The sequence below is a fragment of the Coregonus lavaretus genome (genome assembly GCF_964263955.1).
Source record: "Coregonus lavaretus genome assembly, chromosome: 15".
NCBI lineage: Eukaryota > Metazoa > Chordata > Actinopteri > Salmoniformes > Salmonidae > Coregonus > Coregonus lavaretus.
Window position 1 is genome coordinate 37,401,778 of NC_140002.1, and position 24,421 is coordinate 37,426,198.

General features: G+C 47.6%; 1 pseudogene across 1 annotated transcript in view; it reads left to right on the plus strand.

Moving 5' to 3' along the window:
• Positions 1 to 1,448: 1,448 nt before the first annotated feature.
• The window catches only part of LOC311142382 (protocadherin alpha-C2-like), a 24,287-nt pseudogene continuing 1,314 nt past the window's right edge, over positions 1,449 to 24,421 (plus strand). The window contains exons 1-3 of the transcript in view: positions 1,449 to 3,989; positions 6,674 to 6,732; positions 22,121 to 22,206. The product of the transcript in view is annotated as a protocadherin alpha-C2-like (transcript). The remainder of the gene's footprint in view (positions 3,990 to 6,673; positions 6,733 to 22,120; positions 22,207 to 24,421) is intronic.

The following is a 24,421-nucleotide window of genomic DNA, read 5'->3' on the forward strand; positions in this document are numbered from 1 at the left end:
TCTCCATTAATAGGCATAGGTCTACCACATGTTCCCCATTCGCCAACTCTTGTGTGCAGGACTCAATCATCACTCTGAATAGAAGGTAGTTTATGACATCAGTTTCAGAGTGTCAGATGAATTTACTCCAGTTTTGTTGATGGATGCACAGAGAGCGTGCATCGGGCATGCTCGCCAGAATGACCCGAACTGTCTCGTGTCAAAGCTGTTAACATGTTGACAATGATGAGGATGATGACAATAATGTTGATGATGATGCGGATGCGGATGATGAAGATGATTATGTGGATGATGAAGATGATTATGTTGATGGTGATGGTAAGAGTGATGGTGCTGGTAATTAGGATGGTGATGAAGAAAATAAAGCTAGCCTAGTACTGCGTGCACAGTGGTGAAACAGAGGGGATGAGAAGTCGGGCTTATAGGGGACACCGCGGGCATTTTAGATGTGATTATGTGAGCTGACACTCTGGGGTCGAGCACTGACAGCAGCGATCCATGTGTTAGAGAAGGTTGTGGATGTCAGGGCGATGCACGTGATCTGCTTCGGTTATGTGCCCTGCCAAAATGTGGAGGTGCAGGGTGCGCTATAGCAGAGTAGAGAGCTATAGGAGAGACGCTTTAGGGGAAGCCGCCATGCAGCTGTTCCAATTCAAACAAAGAAGGTCAGGCAATTACAGTCCGCAGAACGTGCCTCGTTCGAGATACCTGTTGTAAAATTTGCCTGCAGGGTTTTGCTTCGCAGCAAGGGGTATTTGCAAATTTGGTATACTGATTCAAAGGGAATAGGGAATAATTGGTGGGGCAAGCCTCTATCAGAATGAGAGCTATATTATGAGCAACAAAATTCATCATTTAATTTTCAACCACACGGCTGTATAGGTTTTCCATCTCCATTTAAACGAGTGATATATTGCAGCAGTTACACAATACAATGGCACAAACACACGGTAAATGGCCGTAAATAAAACCAATCTAAGGCGACGGATTTGGTGGGGTTGTATCCAGTCGCTGTTCCTTTTCTTAAGGTGCTGAAATCCATCTAGCCAGCCGTCTTTAAGCACACGGTCCCTCCCCCCGACGCTCTGCGCAGACACCATCACACTAAGCAGTGGATTGAGAGAGAGACCGGGAGAAATTGATGGGGAGGGGGCGGTTGCACCATTGGGGAAGAGGAGAGAGAGAGAGAGATACCGAGCACCAGTGGCAGGGAAACACACCCGTCAGCCGCGCGCAGAGGAGAGAAAAAAAGGCAGCACGGACAAAAGAAACATGGATGTATTGGAGAAGTATCCACTCAAACAGATAACGGAATGGATGTGTCGTTCCTCCTGCACCTAACGGGGAACGATTTAACCTATTTTAATGCGGTGGTGGGAGGCGAGGTATTGCAAGCTAAAAAGGCGGAAAGCTGTATTTAATCCGTCAGCGGATCCCATGAGCTTGCAATGGCTGTTATGGGGATATGTAACTGTATAGGAAAAAATGTGGCTCTTTCTTTTGTTTTATTTTTCTTATTTTGTGGCCTTTCACTTGGACAACTACGGTACTCTATTCCAGAGGAATTAGAAAACGGAGCAGAGGTGGGGGATCTTGTGCAGGACTTGGGGTTGGATATTCGAAAGCTCTCCAATCGAAAGATAAAGGTAACCTCCACCAGTGGAAAACGGTATGTGGATGTCAATCCCCAAAATGGGAAATTACTTGTCAATGAAAGAATCGACAGAGAGACGCTGTGTGATTTGAGCAGCACCTGTCTTATACATTTAGAGGTGCTTGTTGAAAACCCATCCGAGGTGCACAATGTCGAGGTGGAGATTGTGGATGTGAATGACAATGCGCCGCAGTTCCCTAGTGACGAGTATCAATTGGACATTTCAGAATCGGCTTTACCAGGGTCTCGTTTCCCCATTGAGAATGCCTTGGATCCGGATGTGGGATCCAATTCAGTTCGTCTGTATCGACTCAGCCCAAACGAACACTTCGCACTTGATTCCAACAAGCCCTCCCTCAACAGCAAGAACATTGAGCTCGTGCTCAAAAAGCCCCTTGACCGTGAGCTGGTGCCTTACCACCAATTCATTCTGACTGCTGCAGATGGTGGAACACCAGCAAAAACCGGTTCAGCTCAAATTAATGTGCGAGTCCTGGACACCAATGACAACGTCCCTGTATTTGACAGCTCAGTGTACAAAGTCAAATTGTTAGAAAACTCACCAAAAGACACACTGGTCATCAAATTGAACGCCACAGACCATGATGAGGGTACCAATGGGGAGGTGTATTATTCTTTCAGCAGCTACACTCCTGAGAGAGTCAGACAGATGTTCAGCATGGACAGCAACACAGGAGAGATCAGAGTGAGGAGCAATGTGGACTATGAAGAAACCAACTCCTACGAGATGTATATACAGGCCATGGATAAAGGCCCTGGTGCTGTGGCAGCCCACTGTAAGGTGGTGGTGGAGGTGGTGGATGTGAATGACAATGTCCCAGAGATAGTCCTGTCCTCTCTCTCCAGCCCAGTGAGGGAGGATGCCCGGGCTGACACCGTTGTGGCCCTGATCAGTGTCACAGACCGGGACTCTGGTGCCAACAAACAGGTGAGCCTGGAGATACCGCCAGGCCTCCCCTTCAAGATCAAGTCCTTCAGAAACTACTACACCCTGGTCACCTCCGCCTTCCTGGACCGTGAGACCACCGCCGCCTACAATGTCACCCTCAGCGCCACTGACGGTGGCACCCCACCCCTCTCCTCCCAGAAGACCATACAGGTGGATGTGGCTGATGTGAATGACAACCCGCCGCGCTTCGAGCAGACCTCCTACACGGTTTATGTGACGGAGAACAATGCCCCCGGGGCCTCACTGTGCACCGTGAAGGCCCAGGACTCCGATGTCAACGAGAATGCACGCATCACCTACACAGTCCTCAACGACAACAACCACGGCATCCCTGTCACCTCCTACGTCTCTGTGAAGGCCGACACGGGAGAGGCCTATGCCCTGCGCGCCTTTGACTATGAGTCACTCAGGGAGTTCCACTTCCAGGTCAAAGCTCAGGACGGGGGCATCCCGCCCCTCAGCCGGGTGGCCACTGTCTACATCTATATCATGGACCAGAACGACCACGTGCCTGAGATCGTCAACCCCCGAGGCAATGGCACACGCTCTATAGAGACGGTGCTTAAGAACGCTGAGGCTGGCATCCTGGTGACCAAGGTGGTGGCGTACGACGCAGACGCGGGTCCCAATGCCTGGCTGATCTATGTGTTGGATCAGTCCACAGACTTGGACCTGTTCAAGGTGCATGAACACACAGGGGAGATCCGCACCACACGCAGGGTCCTGGAGGACAACTCCACCTCCTTCAGCCTGACTGTGCTGGTGAGAGACCACGGCCAGCCTCCTCTCTCCTCCACCGCCACCGTCAATGTGGCCGTCATGGAGGTGCTACCCAAGGTGACCCCTGACCCCAAGAGGGTCATCCGGCCCCACAGCACCCTGCTCTTCTCCAACGTGACCCTCTACCTGATCGTGGCCCTGAGCGCCACCACATTTGTGTTCCTAGTGACTGTGGTGGTGCTGGCCATCGTGCGCTGCCATGCCTACTGCACCCAGCCTGGTTCCTGCTCCCCCTGCTGTGTGTCCCAGAAGACCCCCTCTGACGGCGGGAGCAGCAGCACAGTAGGTGGTTCTGGGGGTGGAGGTGGTGGTGGAGGTGCGGGACAACCCAATAACAATGTGGCGCTGCGGAGAGACCTCAAGGTGGAGCCTCACTACATTGAGGTGCGTGGGAATGGCTCTATGACCAAGACCTACTGCTACAAGACCTGTCTGACAGCCACCTCAGGCAGCGACACCTTCATGTTCTACAACACAGGCCGGCCCATCAGCGGAACCTGGGGTTCTGAGCGCTTCTTCACGGGCGGAAGCGGATTTGTACGGAGACTGAGCATGCCTGACGCTTCACTGCAAGTCTGTCCAGAGGTGCGTCATTTCTTTCCTCTCAAATGACTGACAGGTCATGAATGGCTTAACAGAAGTAGAGCCTCACAATATGTCAGCTCTCCAGATTACATACTAGGCTTTAATATGTATTGGTTACTGTATGTTGGTGCTGGTTGTTTTAGATAAGTGTTTTAGCATACCATCATACCACTGTTCTTTGTTCTGTCTGTTACATGAAGGGCTTTAGATGCTCGGTAGTTCTACATTCTAGCTGAAGTCGTTCATTGTCATATATTTTGCTTTGTTGTCATATTCTAGTTTTGCTGTGCCGGTACATCTTGAGACAGTGTCAGGTTTGACATGTTTCTTTGATGTCTGGCCAGTGTGAGTGGTTGTATGTCTCTTTGTTCCTCTTCCCTAGTTGCACAGTGTAGCTACTTCCTCCACCCAGCTCAGCAGTCACACTGCATTAGTGTCAGATTGGAACTCTTTCTGAAGTCCTGCTGTGTTTCTGATGATTCAGGGATTTCTGCTTCACTTGTATGTTGTCATCACATATTCAGTCAGTGCAGGTCATTTTGACTCTACCACTGGCTCATTCTCTGTCCAAGTGTGTTTGACTTCATCATATCTCACAGTGTCAGGCTTTGTGCCTGTGATTTCTCCAGTTTAAATGTGGATGTGCAGTATGTGTGTCTTTGTGTGCATGCATAGCTTTGTGTTTCTTCCGTCTTTAGTCTGTTGTGTTAAATTGCAGTAACCTAAAGATCCTCCCAGTATGTTTACTCTTCTAGTATTTTCCTTCCAGTCTGCCACATCGACTCCTCACTCAGAATTCTCTCTATTAGTTTTTTTCTACTGTCTTTCCTCTCTAGACCCTATTCCACTGCAGCGCTCTGTAGCCGTAGGAAAGTGTTGGCATTCATGTTCGAGCATGGCTTAGGAGTCAAGGCTGAGTGCTACAGGAAATGACAAATACACAGCCCTGCATATGTTTACCACAACAGGGCTGGAATGTTAAGAACTGCAGCAGCACTGATAATAAACATGTTCTTTAGCAAGGAACCACTGGTTTGAGGTCTGAATGGGGCTTTCGTTTAACCTCAGTAAGACTTCCAATAGGTGTGATTCATTTCCATAAGAATAACAGACTAGAGCTCATGGAATAACAGTTCCTGGAGAGTGTGTAAATGGCTATTCAGCAGCTATGTCTTTTTAAATCCATGGCCGTTCGGGTTACGTTAGCCATGTTTTAATGTCTGTTTATGGTTTGTTGTATTTCTGTCCCTAATTGGCGTGAACTCATGTTTACTCTAATGAGCAGACGTGGGTTGTGTGCTCTAATGGGCTGGCTGGCGTATTATCTGATGCTCTCCTGTTTCAGCACTCTGCTCTGGGGGTTGGATAGGTTGATTGTCAAAATGTTGTCTTAACCTTGTCAGAATGTCGTTTGGAGGCTACAGCTGTTGATTGGAATGTTTTGGGGGTTATGTTGTAGTCGTGGATGGGTCAAGACAGTCAGTCAGTCAGTGGTGTAGGAACAATAAGCAGTGGCAGCAAGTAGTCAGGATAAGAGTGGTGGTGGAAATGAAATTAACCTCCAGCCACTGTTTCCGAGACCCACAAATTCAATTTGCTCAGAGAGGCTGCGTCTCAGAGTGGGAGATATTCCCCTCAGAATTAAACTGATTAACGAACATAATGTAGCCTCTTTATCTGGGGCGCCTGCTGACGCCTGAACAGGGCTGAGGCTTAAACTACTGCAGTACTGAAACCTACCCACAGTTCTGATGTCTAGGGCTCTGATGATGTTGATGTCAGTGGTTATGATTTGTGTGCACATCCAAAGTGCTGAAGCTTCATTATGAACCTTCATGCAATCATTAAACCTAGTCGAAAGCAAACTAAATTGCAGGCTTTAATGATTGAGATCAATTAAAAGCACTCACGTTCACAAGGAGCAGCTTTCGGGAGGAGAACATCAATTAACTTGAGTAATGTGTGACTGCCCTAGGGCCCCGCCCTTAACCCTTTAACCCCAGTCCAACATGAGCAGGGATGGAGGATGTGGTTGCCCTGGTGACAGAGGGGCTCTTCCTGTTTGGATTAGCCCAAAGCCCAGCTGCAGTGTGACTGATGAGGCAGTAATTTACCAATGCTGCCTGGAGCTCTGAGCTCACGGCACTCAACCCAACTTGATCAGGACCAGACAGATTTATTTACACACACACACACACACACACACACACACACACACACACACACACACACACACACACACACACACACACACACACACACACACACACACACACACACACGTGTGTGTGTGTGTGTGTGATGGCAGTGGCAGACACACTGTCTTCCAGAACTGCAGTACTCCAATCAGGATGCAGAGCTGGGATGTGCACCATGATTAATTAATGAGCCCATATCTGGCCTCGCTCTGAATGAGATCAAACTAACCTCTCTATTTTGTTCTCTCCCTTCCTTCCTCTCTCTCTCTCCCTTCCTCTCTCTCCCTCTCCCTTCCTTCCTCTCTCTTTCTCCCTTCCTCTCTCTCTCTCCCTTCCTCTCTCTCTCCATTCCTTCCTCTCTCTCTCTCCCTTCCTCTCTCTCTCTCCCTTTCGCTCTCTCTCCCTTCCTCTCTCTCTCTCTCCCTTCATCTCTCTCTCTCTCCCTTCCTCTCTCTCTCTCCCTTCCTTTCTCTCTCTCTCTCTCAGCCGAAGGACCCAAATGCTGACTGGCGATACTCCACTTCTTTGAGGGCAGGGATGCAGAGGTAAGCACTTTACTCTTTTGCCCTCTTGTGATTCCCACCCCACCTCAGTTTTTATCAGGGACATCACCTCTCCAGTATGATCCCACACCTTCCATTGAGTTGGTATATAGCCCCTTGCCCCTTACGAAAACATTAACAATTGCTTGGAGGAATATTGCTACAGTACAGTGAGGGAAAAAAGTATTTGATCCCCTGCTGATTTTGTACGTTTGCCCACTGACAAAGACATGATCAGTCTATCATTTTAATGGTAGGTTAATTTGAACAGTGAGAGACAGAATAACAACAAAATAATCCAGAAAAACGCATGTCAAAAATGTTATAAATTGATTTGCATTTTAATGAGGGAAATAAGTATTTGACCCCTCTGCAAAACATGACTTAGTACTTGGTGGCAAAACCCTTGTTTGCAATCACAGAGGTCAGACGTTTCTTGTAGTTGGCCACCAGGTTTGCACACATCTCAGGAGGGATTTTGTTCCACTCCTCTTTGCAGATCTTCTCCAAGTCATTAAGGTTTCGAGGCTGACGTTTGGCAACTCCAACCTTCAGCTCCCTCCACAGATTTTCTATGGGATTAAGGTCTGGAGACTGGCTAGGCCACTCCAGGACCTTAATGTGCTTCTTCTTGAGCCACTCCTTTGTTGCCTTGACCGTGTGTTTTGGGTCATTGTCATGCTGGAATACCCATCCATGACCCATTTTCAATGCCCTGGCTGAGGGAAGGAGGTTCTCACCCAAGATTTGACGATACATTGCCCAGTCCATCGTCCCTTTGATGCAGTGAAGTTGTCCTGTCCCCTTAGCAGAAAAACACCCCCAAAGCATAATGTTTCCACCTCCATGTTTGACGGTGGGGATGGTGTTCTTGGGGTCATAGGCAGCATTCCTCCTCCTCCAAACATTGCAAGTTGAGTTGATGCCAAAGAGATCGATTTTGGTCTCATCTGACCACAACACTTTCACCCAGTTCTCCTCTGAATCATTCAGATGTTCATTGGCAAACTTCAGATGGGCCTGTATATGTGCTTTCTTGAGCAGGGGGACCTTGCGGGCGCTGCAGGATTTCAGTCCTTCACGGCGTAGTGTGTTACCAATTGTTTTCTTGGTGACTATGGTCCCAGCTGCCTTGAGATCATTGACAAGATCCTCCCGTGTAGTTCTGGGCTGATTCCTCACCGTTCTCATGATCATTGCAACTCCACGAGGTGAGATCTTGCATGGAGCCCCAGGCCGAGGGGGATTGACAGTTCTTTTGTGTTTCTTCCATTTGCGAATAATCTCACCAACTGTTGTCACCTTCTCACCAAGCTGCTTGGCGATGGTCTTGTAGCCCATTCCAGCCTTGTGTAGGTCTACAATCTTGTCCCTGACATCCTTGGAGAGCTCTTTGGTCTTGGCCATGGTGGAGAGTTTGGAATCTGATTGTTTGATTGCTTCTGTGGACAGGTGTCTTTTATACAGGTAACAAACTGAGATTAGGAGCACTCCCTTTAAGAGTGTGCTCCTAATCTCACCTCGTTACCTGTATAAAAGACACCTGGGAGCCAGAAATCTTTCTGATTGAGAGGGGGTCAAACACTTATTTCCCTCATTAAAATGCAAATCAATTTATAACATTTTTGACTGCGTTTTTCTGGATTTTTTTGTTGTTATTCTGTCTCTCACTGTTCAAATAAACCTACCATTAAAATTATAGACTGATCATTTCTTTGTCAGTGGGCAAACGTACAAAATCAGCAGGGGATCAAATACTTTTTTCCCTCACTGTATGTGACCAAAATGTAGGAAATGTTACCTCCATTTTATAGCTCTTTAGTCTGGAGTCACCATGCATGCCTGCACAACAAAGACTGGGAGGCACCCACTCTCAGACTACTGCACTCTGCCGACAACATAACATGACCACAGACAGCTCTCAGATCAGATGAGCAACAGCTACCACATTGTGGCTCCTCCACATGTGTCTGACCCCTTCAACCCCCCTGTTTGGGCCAGCTGTGCTCTGGCTGTCTTGTCAGCCACCCCAAAGGGGAACACACATACACACAGAGGGGCAGAGCCCTGCTGTTCCAGCCAGGCCCCAGTACCCCTCTAATTGCACACAGCCAATCCACAACCCTCACCTCCATATTCTCCACCCACACACACCCTCCAGACACCCCATTCTGACCCCCCCCCCCCCCCCCCCCCCACCCACCCACCCACCCACACACTCAGTCAGCACCCCTCAGCTCATATCCCTCACCAAACACACTCTAACCCAACATCACCCAATGCCCATCCCAATATAAACTGTTTTGAAGTCTGAAGCCCATATCCCTCCCTGGCTGATGTGTATTGCTGAAGAGGGCAGGATGGTATATAGTTCATATAGCTGAGAGAGCATAGTACACACTGTGTGCTGCAATGCAGAGGCTGCAGTCAGGGCTAGCTGCTTCTCTGCAAGCCGACAATCCTAACATTCATTTTGAATATATAGGGAGAAGGGGGCATGTTTATGTGTGTTTGTGTTTTTATGTTAATGGCCGTATTTGTGGTTGCCAAGACAAATAATGCAGTCCTGAATGCATCTGTGACTCATAAATGCCCTCAGGTTTGTGTATGCATTAGATGTGGTAGTGATTTTGAATGGTTGAGTAGTGCGGTTAGTTGTAACAAACAGTGAATCATTTGTTCCTATTACTTGTTGACAAGGATTGATGTAGAAATAGAGATGGTATGGAATTTGGAGTTTTCCTCTGCTTACCATTCCTCTCACTGCTGCATCTCTCTCTCTCGCTCTCTCTCTCTCTCTCTCTCTCTCTCTCTCTCTCTCTCTCTCTCTCTCTCTCTCTCTCTCTCTCTCTCTCTCATTCCCCAATCCCCTCCCCCTATGTAACCACACCTACTCCTGTCCCTGTTTGTATCTCTTATCTCTTTCTTTCAATCTCATCACACCTGCTCTCCCCATCTCTGTCTCCTTCTCTCCCTTTCTTTCCTTCTCTCTCTTCCTCCTCCTCCTCCTCCTCATCTGATGAGAGGTGAAGTTTTACAAAAACATACCATAATAACCCAAGGCAAGACAGTGTGTCAACTTACACAGACCAGAGACACATCAGTGTGCACAGATATTTGCATGCACCTTAACACACACACACAAGCACACACACACACGTTCCGAGATACACATCAAACTGTGAGAAGACAGACACACTGGGAACATCCACTAAATTAAATACTGCCGGGCTTTCCTAAAAAGTACTGATTGAAAGCATGGTGTCAACCTCAAAGGGATAATTAGAGCTTTAGAGGAGGAAGTGCGTGTGTACATACACTGTATGAGTGTGAGTGGGTGACTGATTGTGTCATTATTTTCATATTGAAAGTGCATTGTCTCTTTCCATTTCCCTTTTGATCTATGGGATTATGGGAGTCACTTCCTTGATATGTATTCCGTTTTTAACACTTAACCCTCCCGTTGTCCTGGTATTCTGTACACACGCCGTGCCCTCCGGGTCGAACTGTCCCCCTCTCACTAAAGGCCCAATTGGAACATGTGGGACAGTATGCGTGCGAACAGCCTTTGCAGATGTATTTGTTACACCTGGTGCACACCGTGTGTGTTTTACAGTCCTTCTTTGTGGGACAGACCTGACACCTCTTCCTCTTACTGGGTTGTGCGGGGTCGGGTGCTTGGGCCGGTGCGTGGTCGGGTGCTGCGGGGGCGTGATCCCGGGGCTGATCACGATACGTAGCCCTCTGAACAGCTTTGACGAGCGCCGCAGAGGCTTCGGTGCGAGGGAGACGGGCCCTTTGTATGAACGGAGTCACTAGTGCCTTTCCCAGCTGCTCGAGGAACACCCTCCTCTTGTTTCGCTTACCAGGCATCCAAGTAGGGTTGAGCTCTCGCCATATGACAAAAGCGTTGTAAGAGGACACGTCAAGGATGTTGTGGAAGATGACCAGGGGCCAGCGCGCGGTCATCCTCCTGCAGCTGTAGGTTCCAATCACCTTGTCTAGGTTGTCCACACCTCCCTTGTTGCTGTTGTAGTCTAGGACGATGGCCGGCTTCTTGTCCTGGCGACGGCTAACGTGAGCCTCGGTGTGCAGCGTGCTCAGGAGTAAGACGTTCTTGTTTTTCTTTGGCAGGTAGGACACTAGAGCGGTGGTGGGCGTGAAGGCGAACTTGGAGGAGAAGAGGAGCCTGTCCTTTGAGGCGAGCAGCGCCTGCGGGAGCTCTGTCTTGTTCTTTCTGACTGTGCCGACCACGGTGACGTTCCTCCTCAGGAGCTGGCGCGCAAGCTCGTATGAGGTGAAGAAATTGTCGCAGGTGACGTTGTGACCCCTGAGTCCCTGCGTCAAATCGAGCACGACCCTCATCCCCTGGTTCTTCTCGGGGCCTTCGCATGTGGCCTTCCCGGTGTAGACCTGCATCTTCCAGGCATAGCTGGATTTGGAGTCGCAGGCCACCCAGGTCTTGATGCCGTATTTGGCCGGCTTGCTTGGGATATACTGGCGGAAAGGACATCGGCCTGGAAGAGACAGAGAGAGAGAGAGAGAGAGAGAGAGAGAGAGAGAGAGAGAGAGAGAGAGAGAGAGAGAGAGAGAGAGAGAGAGAGAGAGAGAGAGAGAGAGAGAGAGAGAGAGAGAGAGAGAGAGAGAGAGAGAGAGAGAGAGAGAGAGAGAGAGAGAGAGAGAGAGAGAGAGAGAGAGAGAGGTGTAGATCTGTTTGTTGGTTTCTTTCAGTAGGTGCACATTAGATTAACACATTATATTATTCTATGTACCCATACTTTACTCCTCCAGTGGCAAACTCAACTGACCTGCTTTGGGAAATAATCAACACACTCAAAATGATGTTGATTAAGTCTAAGAACAATAAAGGCTACCCTCCACTTACATAATCACAGTGGGCTTGAGGGAAGTGATGTACTGTAGGTGCTGTAGTAGTGTTGTACTGTAATAACTGTGTCCTGAACTGACCGGCTTCCCCATACTAACCAGGGACAGATGTTTCATTCAGTTTCTACTATAAAGTAAATGTTATGGCTGTATGCTTTTCAGTCAGATTGGCTCCATCAAGTTCTAGTGAACCGAAAGTACTGAAGAAGCTAAAGGACTGAAGAGTGAGTCAGAGTGGGTCTATGTGTTGGTTTCATTTGACTTACTCTATATCTGAAGAGAAGAGAAGAGATTAGCTTTAGCGTGTTGTGTTGTGTTGTGTACAGTGTTGTTGTGCTCTTGTACGGTGTTGTTGGCCCGGCACACCTCTGAAAGGGACCAGTTGCTCGTCCACCGTCACGTCGGGCCCGGGGTTGTAGAGGAGCGGCAGCCTCTCGACCCACTTGTCCCAGACCTCTCTCACGGCCGCAAGTTTGTCACCGCCGCCTGCTGCGCGTCTCTCGGCTCTGGTCTGGCGGTCGTCGAAGCGAAGGAGTCTCGAGTAAGCGTGAAAGACTTTGAGCGGCATGGTTGCGCGGAAAATGGTCCTTCCGCTCTCGGCGTCCCAGAGACTAGAGGCTGCTTCGCCTCGGGACCTGTACACGCCGGCTAGGATGAGCAGCCCTACGTAGGCTCGCAGGTCTGTGGAGTCCATCGCTTTCCAGCGGCCGCCGCGGTCGCGGTCGTGGTCTTCGTGGTCGTCGGCGTAGTGGCGGTGGTCGTCGTCGCCGCCGCAGCCGTTGCCGTCACCTCGGGCTCCGTATTTTCGAACGCCCTCCAGATTGGTCATCTCCAGAATGATGTCTTCTATCTCTGGTGTGAAAAACAAGCGGAACGTGGAGAGGATGTCGCGGGCTTGGCCTACGGCCTGCCTAGTAGGCCCGGGCCTCATGTCCTCCGGCACCTCAGCAACCGGCCTGTTACTTTTTGCCGCTGCGGCGGCCCCTCCGACGCCCCGATTGTTGTCACAGGGCACCGAGCACCATTGGATTTGGCCGTTTCTCGACACGAATGTCTCTCTTTCCACTCTAGGGATATCGTGTTGTGTTCTGGGACTGATGCGGCGGCGGCAGCGGCGGCGGTCTCCTCGCTCTCCTTCACCTTCACCTTCCCCTTGTTCTTCTCAATGTTCTTCTTCTTCTTCTTCTTCTTCTTCTTCTTCTTCTTCTTGTTGGTCGTCGTCGTCGTCGTTGTGGTCGTCTTCGTCGTCGTTGTCGTCGTCGTCATCGTCTCGTTCGTCTTCTACGCCTTGACCTTCTTCTACTTGGACATCGTCCTCGTCGTCGTCGTCGGCGGCGGCGGCTGCGGCGTCGTCGTCGTCGTCCTCTGTGGTCTCCTCGTCCTCTGGGTTGTATTCCTCCCCGTCTTCTTCTTCGGACGCTTCCTCGTCCGCTTCCTCGTCGCAGTCAGAGTCATTGGAAAATATATGTTCTAGGACCTGTTTGGCCGTGAAACGCACAGCACTCATAATAGCTTCGGCACCCAGGCTGGGGAAGTCCCCAAGACCTCTCTCTTCGGGACGTGTCCGGACATGCCACGGAGGCAATATTAGTAGTAGTAGTAGTAGTAGTAGTAGTAGTAGTAGTAGTAGTAGTTGTTGTAGTTGTTGTAGTAGTAGTAGTAGTAGTAGTAGTAGTAGTAGTAGTAGTAGTTGTTGTAGTTGTTGTAGTTGGTGTAGTAGTTGTAGTTGTAGTAGTAGTAGTAGTAGTAGTAGTAGTAGTAGTAGTAGTAGTAGTAGTAATAGTAGTTGTTGTAGTAGTTGTAGTTGTAGTTGTAGTTGTAGTTGTTCTTGGTGTTGGTGTTTGTTTACGGCTTACCTATTACCTCTGGCTCAGAGCTTATGCCTCTAACGTGTAGCCTGGGTCGTTTTGACCCCAGGCAGGACAAGACAGGACAACGCTAGGGGTTATACAGCCACTAGCTCTAACACTCTAACATGTAGCCTGGGTCTTTTTGACCCGGACAGGACAGCGGGAGGAGATATACAGCCACTAGCTCTAACACTCTAACACGTAGCCTGGGTCTTTTTGACCCCAGCCAGGACAGGACAGGACAACGCTAGGGGTTATACAGCAACTCGCTCTAACACTCTGACACGTAGCCTGGGTCTTTTTGACCCCGGACAGGACAGCGGGAGGGGATATACAGCCACTCGCTCTAACACCTAGGCTCTAACACGTAGCCTGGGTCTTTTTGACCCGGACAGGACAGCGGGAGGGGATATACAGCCACTAGCTCTAACACCTAGGCTCTGACACGTAGCCTGGGTCCTTTTGACCCGGACAGGACAGGACAGGACAGCGGGAGGAGATATACAGCCACTAGCTCTAACACATAGGCACTGACACGTAGCCTGGGTCTTTTTGACCCGGTCAGGACAGCGGGAGGGGATATACAGCCACTAGCTCTAACACATAGGCTCTAACACGTAGCCTGGTTTTTTTTGACCCGGACAGGACAGCGGGAGGAGATATACAGCAACTACCTCTAACACCTAGGCTCTAACACGTAGCCTGGGTCTTTTTGACCCGGTCAGGACAGGACAGGACAACGGGAGGGGTTATACAGCCACTCGCTCTAACACGTAGGCTCTAACAGGTAGCCTGGGTCTTTTTGACCCGGACAGGACAGCGGGAGGGGATATACAGCCACTCGCTCTAACACCTAGGTACTGACACGTAGCCTGGGTCCTTTTGACCCGGACAGGACAGGACAGGACAACGGGAGGGGTTATACAGCCACTCGCTCTAACACGTAGGCTCTAACACGTAGCCTGGGTCGTTTTGACCCCAGCCAGGACAGGACTGGACTGGACAACGCTAGGGGTTATACAGCCACTCACTCTAACACGTAGCCTGGGTCTTTTTGACCCGGACAGGACAACGGGAGGGTTAATTTCTCCCAAACCCACAGAGACACTTTCTGGACTAGATGTATCGCACTCAAGGAATGGCGTGGAACGCAAACTCATGATTGCCGACATGTCAGAATAGCGACGATGTGTGTCGAAGGAATAGAACATGGGCAGCACAGAATAGGTTTTGAATCGAATAACTTGATGTCTACGTAGACACCACGATTGCTTGTATGTAGCCGAAACCATGATCTATGTTTACAAAAAATAACAACTACTATTAAAAATGTCATGTTTTAAAACTAATCACAAAGGTATAATTTGAGAAAAATTAACAAATAAATAAATGAATATAATATAATTAATTCTTTTTATGGGAGTGGTCAAATCCACAATATACCAGAGAAGCTTCTGAGCACTGCATCAAAACAGGTTCGTGTCTCACAGACAAACAACATCAATCGAAGCTATGTTGACTTTCCAGAACACAGAAAACGTGAAGGGGGATTCTTGCTGCATCACTGCAGTGTTTGACATACACACGGACTCCAGTCACGTAACTACCGACAACACCACCGTCGTCACTGTGATCGGTCTGGGCATCGGAGGGTCGACTCGACTGAATCTGAGCACCATCAACTTCAACGACATCTATTCTGCGTTCAATCGAGTAGTGAAGAACATACCCATACTTCTCGGGTACACGGTGAAAAGCCTCTCGGTCATGCCCAACAACAAACTGGAGGTAAGACTATTTGTCGAACCGAAATATAGTCTGTTGAGTTATGAGCTGTGGCTCGTTCGGGTCGTAGGACAGGCTCTGCTCTTGTGGTTTTACCACGGTGCAGTGTCACACATCATGGTGACACACCAGGACCATTTGCAGAAGATACACCGTGAAGCTGTGGGATGGTGTCCCTGTGCAATGTTGACCGGTTTCGACGACAGCGAGTCTTGTACTTGTGCTTTGTACTACGACATGTGGGACATGGACGTTCGTCACAGCCACGTCTGAGACCATTTGTTGACATATCGGACATATCGGCAAATGCCATGCGATATCTCTTCCGTGTGTAGCGGTGTCCACATGACAGATCTCTCAGATGAGGAACAGACACTTCTGATGAAGAAAGTCGCCTGGATATTTCAAGGCTTTTCTGTTGCCCCCAAAGAAGACGCCATGACGGGGATCCGTTCGAGCCTACGCATACCTTGTGATTTCACGAAAACCGAAAATATTGTACCGCAAGTATACAAGTTGACAGACTGTCAGAATGAAACACGTGCGGAGATGTACAATTGTCAGCAAGCTGAAGAGCAGATGACATATATTCACTTGTTGAGGAAATGGACATCTTGGGTTTCGAGCATTGTCGAGTAGTGACACCTACAATATTACAAGGAAATCACCAGATTCTTTAGAAAGTAAGCATTTCACTGTAATGTCTGTACCTACATTGTGACCAATAAAATTTGATTTGATTTGATTTGCAAGGGTCCCGTTCGCAGCACAGGACGTCGTCGCCACTCGCTCTAACACTCTAACACGTAGCCTGGGTCTTTTTGACCCCAGCCAGGACAGGACAGCGGGAGGAGATATACAGCCACTCGCTCTAACACATAGGCACTGACACGTAGCCTGGGTCTTTTTGACCCGGACAGGACAGCGGGAGGAGATATACAGCCACTCGCTCTAACACATAGGCACTGACACGTAGCCTGGGTCTTTTTGACCCCGGACAAGAAAGGACAGGACAGCGGGAGGAGATATACAGCCACTCGCTCTAACACGTAGGCTCTAACACGTAGCCTGGGTCGTTTTGACCCCAGCCAGGACAGGACTGGACTGGACAACGCTAGGGGTTATACAGCCACTCACTCTAACACGTAGCCTGGGTCTTTTTGACCCGGACAGGACAACGGGAGGGTTAAAGGAAAATGCCACCCAACAATTAGTCCATTGTTGATATAGTCCTAAAAATATTTTGCATGTCATCAATCAAGTTTTCAAGATATGTAACTTTCAAATTATATGAATCTGCTAAATGCATCATAGGGGCCAGATTTCTGTATTTTGAAAGTTACCTATCTTGAAAACTTGATTACTGACATGCAAAACATTTCTGGGACTATATCAAATCAAATCAAATCAATTTGTATTTGTCACATGTGCCGAATACAACAGTGAAATGCTTACTTACAAGCGCTTAACCAACAAATGAGTTTTAAGAAAAAATAAGTGTTAAGAAAAATAAGTAAACAAGAAATTTAAAAAAACAAAAAAGGATGAAAATAGAAAAATAACAAATAATTAAAGAACAACAATAAAAGAACAGTAGCGAGGCTATATACAGGGGGTACCGGTACAGAGTCAATGTGCGGGGGCACTGGTTAGTCGAGGTAATTGAGGTAATATGTACATGTAGGTAGAGGTAAAGTGGCTATGCATAGATAATAAACAGAGAGTAGCAGCAGGGTCAATGCAAATAGTCTGAGTAGCCATTTGGTTAACTGTTCAGGAGTCTTATGGCTTGGTGGTAGAAGCTGTTAATAAGCCTTTTGGACCTAGACTTGGCGCTCCGGTACCGCTTGCCATGCGGTAGTGGAGAGAACAGTCTATGATATCAACAATGGACTAATGAAACAAACACCAAAAATAGTTTTTGGTTGGAGTTTTCCTTTAAATGTGTGGTGAATTATTATTAATGAACTGTAGAGTTTAATGGATTATGAGGTAGAACTGGGTTAATCAAGAGCATAAAGTTAGAATTCTTTGTTACTGGGCCAGGAATTGTATTGGGTCATTTAATTTCACTGTGTGGGTGAGTAGAGAGGGAATCTGCCCTAGGGTCAGATTGCTTGCTCTTACTTAGATCCATGGTTGTCTTATCATATCAAAGACTGAAACTGGCTTGGGCCATTTGTTTTTGTCTTCAAACACAGTGAAAAGAGCCAGGGTTGAACTGAGTTTAAACTAAACATGTGTCACGCTCGTTGACGGACGGGACGGACCAAGGCACAGCGTGATATGCATACATGTTTATTATAACGAATAAACAACGACAAAACAATAAACCAAAAACACGTGAAGTCCTAAGGTAACACACAACAAACCTCACACGGAACAAGATCCCACAACCCACTAGTGCCAAAAGGCTGCCTAAGTATGGTCCCCAATCAGAGACAACGAGCTACAGCTGCGTCTGATTGGGAACCACACCGGCCAACATAGATCTACACATAATAGACCTACAACATAGAATATATATAACAAAGAATATACACACCCTGACTCAACATATAAGAGTCCCCTGAGTCAGGGCGTGGAACGGGCACGGGCCGTGCCGGACTGGACAAACGCACCACAGGCTTGGTGCGAGGGGCAGGAACGGACCGGGCCGGACTGGTGACGCGCACCACTGGCTTGGTGTGAGGAGCAGGAACGGGTCGGGCCGGACTGGCGACGCGCACCACTGGCTTGGTGCGAGGAGCAGGAACAGGCCGGGCTGGGCTGGCGACGTGCACCACTGGCTTGGTGCGAGGAGCAGGAACAGGCCGGGCTGGGCTGGCGACGCGCACCACTGGCTTGGTGCGAGGAGCAGGAACGGGCCGGACCGGACTGGCGACACGCACCACTTGCTTGATGCGAGGAGCAGGACTGGGTTCCTTTATTAACCCCCGCTCCTTCTGCTGCCTAACCAGCTCCTCTCGCCGTGCCTCTACACCTTCCTTCTGCTCCCTCTGAACCAATAGCCCCTGTAATCTGGTGGCCTCCTAACCAGCAGATCCGCCCTATCGCGGCCTCCTGCTGCCTCGTCGTCCACACCGTGTGCCCCCAAAAATGTTTTCTTGGGGTTGCCTCTCCACCCTGATCCATTTCAGGGCCTCCATCTTCCTTGCCAGATCCTCTCTTATCTCCTGCCAAGTCCATCCTCTCTGCTCCTCCTCGGCACACTGCTTGGTCCAGGTCTGGTGGGATCTTCTGTCACGCTCGTTGACGGACGGGACGGACCAAGGCGCAGCGTGATATGCATACATGTTTATTATAACGAATAAACAATGACAAAACAATAAACCAACGACACGTGAAGTCCTAAGGTAACACACAACAAACCTCACACGGAACAAGATCCCACAGCCCACTAGTGCCAAATGGCTGCCTAAGTATGGTCCCCAATCAGAGACAACGAGCTACAGCTGCCTCTGATTGGGAACCACACCGGCCAACATAGATCTACACATAATAGACCTACAACATAGAATATACATAACAAAGAATATACACACCCTGACTCAACATATAAGAGTCCCCTGAGTCAGGGCGTGACAACATGAGTGTTTTTGCAAGATAAGGCTTGATTGATTGTAGTACTCTGAATTTAATGAAAGTTGAGTTTAGCTGCTCTCAGAGACAAAGGAAGTGGGCGGAGCAATAAAAGAGCGGGAAAACTGAAGAGGACTATATAAGATGGAGGGAGACCGTAAGGATGTGTGCCACTCTGTAGACTGGTATCGGCTTTGTTGAAATTTTAATAAAGTAATTTCTTGATGCAACAAAAACTCTGTAAGACCTTATTTGTAATAAAGTATAGTGGTTATTTTCCACAACAAATGCAAAAAGTGCAATCATAACCTTCAAGTGATGCATACTCAGAGAATGGTGGTCAAAATCAATTGTGACCTGAACGCCAATTATGACATCACCCTTGAAAATATTTGAATACAAGTGTAACTGGCAGCCCTTTGTGATGTTATTAATCAGAATATTCAGTCCTGAATTATGACATCAGACGGGAAAACTATGACAAAGGACTAAGTAGTTAGCCTATTGTGATGTCACCAATCAGAATGTTCAGTCCTGAGTTGTGACACCAGGTGGGAAAACTGACAAAGGACTGAGTTGGTAGTGTATTCATAGGTTGCACTTCCGTCACTTGGTCGCGTCATGCCATTGTTATGAACGTTCTTAAGCCTCCCTCTATCGACGGCGCCATAGCAGTGCCCTAAAGTGGTGAGAAGCCCAGTCATTCTGGACGGAGGCTAACTACTGTTTTGTCTAAATTACTCTATAGTCCCTGGAAATACAATGACATTGCTAAAGTAGTAAAATATTTAGTCGGAAACAACTTTCCCAGCGTTATCATGTCGTCAAATTTACTTTAGACAGATGGCAATGTTGTCATTAGCTAGCAAAGTTCGTCAAAAATAGCTAGCAATGATAATGTTAGCTAGCTAAAATCCGGTGGCCTCCCCTCAATCTTAGCTAGCTAGCTAATGTTTTACTGCATCTAAAGTCAATCTGGTGACATCAACATGATGACAAAAGGTTTTCCTACCAATTATTTGCCTCCTTTTGAATGTCATTGTATTTCCACGCCACTGTAATTCACTTTTGATTAAATCTTCATCAGCACTCATTGTTGATGAACGTTCAAAACAATATTGTGATGAAACATGCAATCCATGAATAAGTTGTTACAGTGGCTTGCAAAAGTATTCACCCCCCTTGGCATTTTTCCTATTTTGTTGCCTTAAAACCTGGAATTAAAATTTATTTTGGGGGGGGGTTTGTATCATTTGATTTACACAATATGCCTACAACTTTGTGAAGCAAACAAGAAATTAGACCAAAAAAATGAAAACTTGAACGTGCACAACTATTCACCACCCCAAAGTCAATACTTTGTAGAGCTACCTTTTGCAGCAATTACAGCTGCAAGTCTCTTGGGGTATGTCTCTATAAGCTTGGCACATCTAGCCACTGGGATTTTGCCCATTATTCAAGGCAAAACTGCTCCAGCTCCTTCAAGTTGGATGGGTTCCGCTGGTGTACAGCAATCTTTAAGTCATACCACAGATTCTCAATTAGATTGAGGTCTGGGCTTTGACTAGGCCATTCCAAGACATTTAAATGTTTCCCTTAAACCACTCGAGTGTTGCTTTAGCAGTATGCTTAGGGTCATTGTCCTGCAGGAAGGTGAACCTCTGTCCCAGTCTTAAATCTCTGGAAGACAGAAACAGGTTTCCCTCAAGAATTTCCCTGTATTTAGCGCCATCCATCATTCCTTCAATTCTGACCAGTTTCCCAGTCCCTGCCGATGAAAAACATGGTGTTCTCGGGGTGATGAGAGGTGTTGGGTTTGCGCCAGACATAGTGTTTTCCTTGATGGCCAAAAAGCTCAATTTTAGTCTCATCTGACCAGAGTACCTTCTTCCATATGTTTGGGGAGTCATCCACATGCCTTTTGGCGAACACCAAACATGTTTGCTTATTTTTTTCTTTAAGCAATGGCTTTTTCCTGGCCACTCTTCCGTAAAGCCCAGCTCTGTGGAGTGTATGGCTTAAAGTGGTACGTGGACTGATACTCTGATCTCCGCGATGAAGCTTTGCAGCTCCTGCAGGGTTATATTTGGTCTCTTTGTTGCCTCTCTGATTAATGCCCTCCTTGCCTGGTCCGTGAGTTTTGGTGGGTTGCCCTCTCTTGGCAGGTTTGTTGTGGTGCCATATTCTTTCCATTTTTTAATAATGGATTAAATGGTGCTCCGTAGGATGTTCAAAGTTTTTGATATTTTTTAAATAACCCAACCCTGATCTGTACTTCTCCACAACTTCGTTCCTGACCTGTTTGGAGAGCTCCTTGGTCTTCATGGTGCCACTTGCTTGGTGGTGTTGCAGACTGGGGTCTTTCAGAACAGGTGTAATATACTGAGATCATGTTACACTTAGATTGCGCACAGGTGGACTTTATTTAACTAATTATGTATACTCCCGAGTGGCGCAGTGGTCTAAGGCACTGCATCGCAGTGCTAGCTGTGCCACTAGAGATCCTGGTTCATGTCCAGGCTCTGTCGTAGGCGGCCGTGACCGGGAGACCCATGGGGGGGCGCACAATTGGCCCAGGGTAGGGGAGGGAATGGTCAGCAGGGATGTAGCTCAGTTGGTAGAGCATGGTGTTTGCAACGCCAGGGTTGTGGGTTCGATTCCCACGGGGGGCCAGTATGAAAAATGTATGCACTCACTAACTGTAAGTTGCTCTGGATAAGAGCGTCTGCTAAATGACTAAAATGTAAATGTAAAATGTAATTGGTTGCACCAGATCATAGCAAAGGGGGTGAATACATATGCACGCACAACTTTTCCGTTATTTATATTTTAGAATTGTTTGAAACAAGTTATTTCTTTCATTTCACTTCACCAATTTGGACTATTTTGTGTATGTCCATTACATGAAATCCAAATAAAAATCCATTTAAATTACAGGTTGTAATGCAACAAAATAGGAAAAACGCCAACGGTGATGAATACTTTTGCAAGGCACTGTATCAATAAAACATCACGGAAAGGAGACCCTCAGCAGGCAAATTGAACGCTCTGCACCACATTGTGACATTGTATTGATAATGGCCTATTGTGATGTCATCAATCAGAATGTTTGAGTTTTCCAAACAACCTGGTGGGCCAGTACACACAGCTGGCTGCTTTTCATATGTTATGACCAAAGCTGCACTTTACTTTCAGCTCAGTAATGTGCAGATACAGTATGTTGATACAACAAGGGATAATATTGATGTATCCAATGAGCACATGTGAATGTGTGTTTTGTCTTCCAGCTCGGTCCATATGGAGGAGTCGTCAGTGATGCAGGGAGCCCAGGGGATGCTGGTTCAGAACTGGCCCACAGTGTCCAGCGCTGCAGGTGAGATGGGCTGGGCCGGGTTGGGCTATTTTGGGCTGGGTGGGTAGAGTTTCCGTGCTGCCAGCTCCTGTAATGGAGGCACTCTGCAGACACAGTGGTGAGAAATGACAGCAGATAAATAGGAAAAAGGAAGGCAGATGGGAAACATGCAGGTGACCTTTTAGAATCCCCGCCAGAGGAATGTTAAGCATTAGCGCTGAGACTCCAGGGGCAGCATGCTTGAAAGACTAGATCATGGCCAATGACAGACAGTGACACAATCTGCCAAAATAAAAGAGCCAATGAGAGTGGGCTGTTGGCCAGACTTTGATAGGTGAAGTGAACTGTACGACTTGGTTGTGATGTGGTGTTGTTGGGAGCCACCAGCTGAAAATAGCCAAGTGTGCGAAAATGTTTGGCAATTGCAGCCAGTAAGGCATTTAATAGCCATTTATCTATTTACAGTATCTTAGCTGATAGAGAGCAAAAACAATTGCCTTTGAAGATTATTTTAGGAATCTGACTGTTATGAGAAGAGAAGGAAAACTAGAACGCGAGTGAGAGAGACAGAGAGGAACAACATCATCACAGTTGACTGGTAAGCTCCTGTGGTTATGTTCGGAGGGTTTGTCAGAATGCCTGGGCGGTGGTTTGATGTTCCTATCAGCTGCCTGCCTCCTCTCTTCTGCCAGCCAGCCCAAGCTGAGCACTCATCGATTTTCTGTCCAGTGACAGGAGTTAGAGCACAGGTGTAGAACCCTAGGGTGGGCGATTGGTCATCACTGTGATGGACTGAAGTGTGTCTGTGTCTGTGTGTATGTGTGTGCGTGCATGTGTATGCGCATGCATACAGAAATTTAGAGGGGGAAAGAGAGTGAGAGTGAGTCGGGCGATTGAGAGAGAGAGAGAGTGGATCAAGCTATTGATTTTTTCTATCTGGCTGCAGTTTCTTTGGAGCGTATGGAAAACTTCCAGTCTGTGGTCTACCAGAGAATCCAATACTCTGTGGAGGCAGAGGACATGTAGAGTGTACTGGAAGCTTATCAGGAGTGGCTCAGTGCAGATAGGAATCTCATGCAGGGTTAGGAGGGGCTTAGTGCTACAGGCTAGTATGTTGCAGGGTGAGACCGTTTTCATAATAAAGGAAGTGAGTGCAGCCTTATGGCTTAGACACAAGATGGCATGTAGCAGGATTGGCTTTGTTTCAAAATGTTGTATCAAGTAGGGTTGGAAGTGTAAAAGAAAGAATACATAGGTACAGTATATTGCAACGGTATACATATTGCACCTCAAATGGAGAGTATACTTTCTCAATTGATACATTTGAGTTACCTGCGGAGAGAGGGGGAGGGGGCACTGTTGGATGAAGACCAGACACAGAGAAAGATAGAGAGGGTGTTGAATAAGGCATGGCAAGACGGCCATAACGTTTAGAGTGCTAGTGGAATTCTGAGTCATTTGGGAGAGGATGAAAAAGAGAGAATGATAAGAAGCATGGTAAAGGACAGAGAGGTTTGGGGGTTTGGAGAAAGAGAGAGGTTTAGGATTGGCAGGGCCCTGCGGTAGCGTTGTTGCTAGGGAATGCCATGTGACTTGTTGCTAGGTAACGCTGTCTAACTGAGAGCTTGCTGCAGCAGCACCACCCTCCATCAGTAGGCAGTTTCCACAGCAACCATTCATACCCTGAATGGAGGATTTAGAGGATGAGAGAGAAACAGAGAGGGATGGGGAGAGAGACGGAGAGAAGAGTAGAGAGGGATAGATGTTAACAGAGGAAAGAGAGGGTAGTCAGAGATGGAGAGGAATGAAAATGGAGGTAGAAAATTAAAAAATATATACAGTGAGCTTTCAAGATGGAGAAAGATGTATTCCTAAAGAATGCTGAGACACCACACACACACACACACAGAATAGAATAGAGTAGTAGAAGAAGAAAACACACACAACATGCACACACACTCATATTTACAAACCTTAATCTAACGCATTATCCATAAATTGGGTCGAATGTTTGTAGGCCAGAAAGAAGAAGAATAGGTTGAGAGTAACCCAGATTGGACCAGGGATAATGGACTTAGAATGTAGGACACTGGGTGCTGAAATTAGGCTAGAATCACCCCAGACATCTGGGTACCATGGTAACGTCCTTTCAGAGAGCTATAGTAACCTGCTTACCAGCAGCCACAGCGTATGCCTTTTTAATATGATCTTTGCTGAGGGGGGAAATTGGCTATGA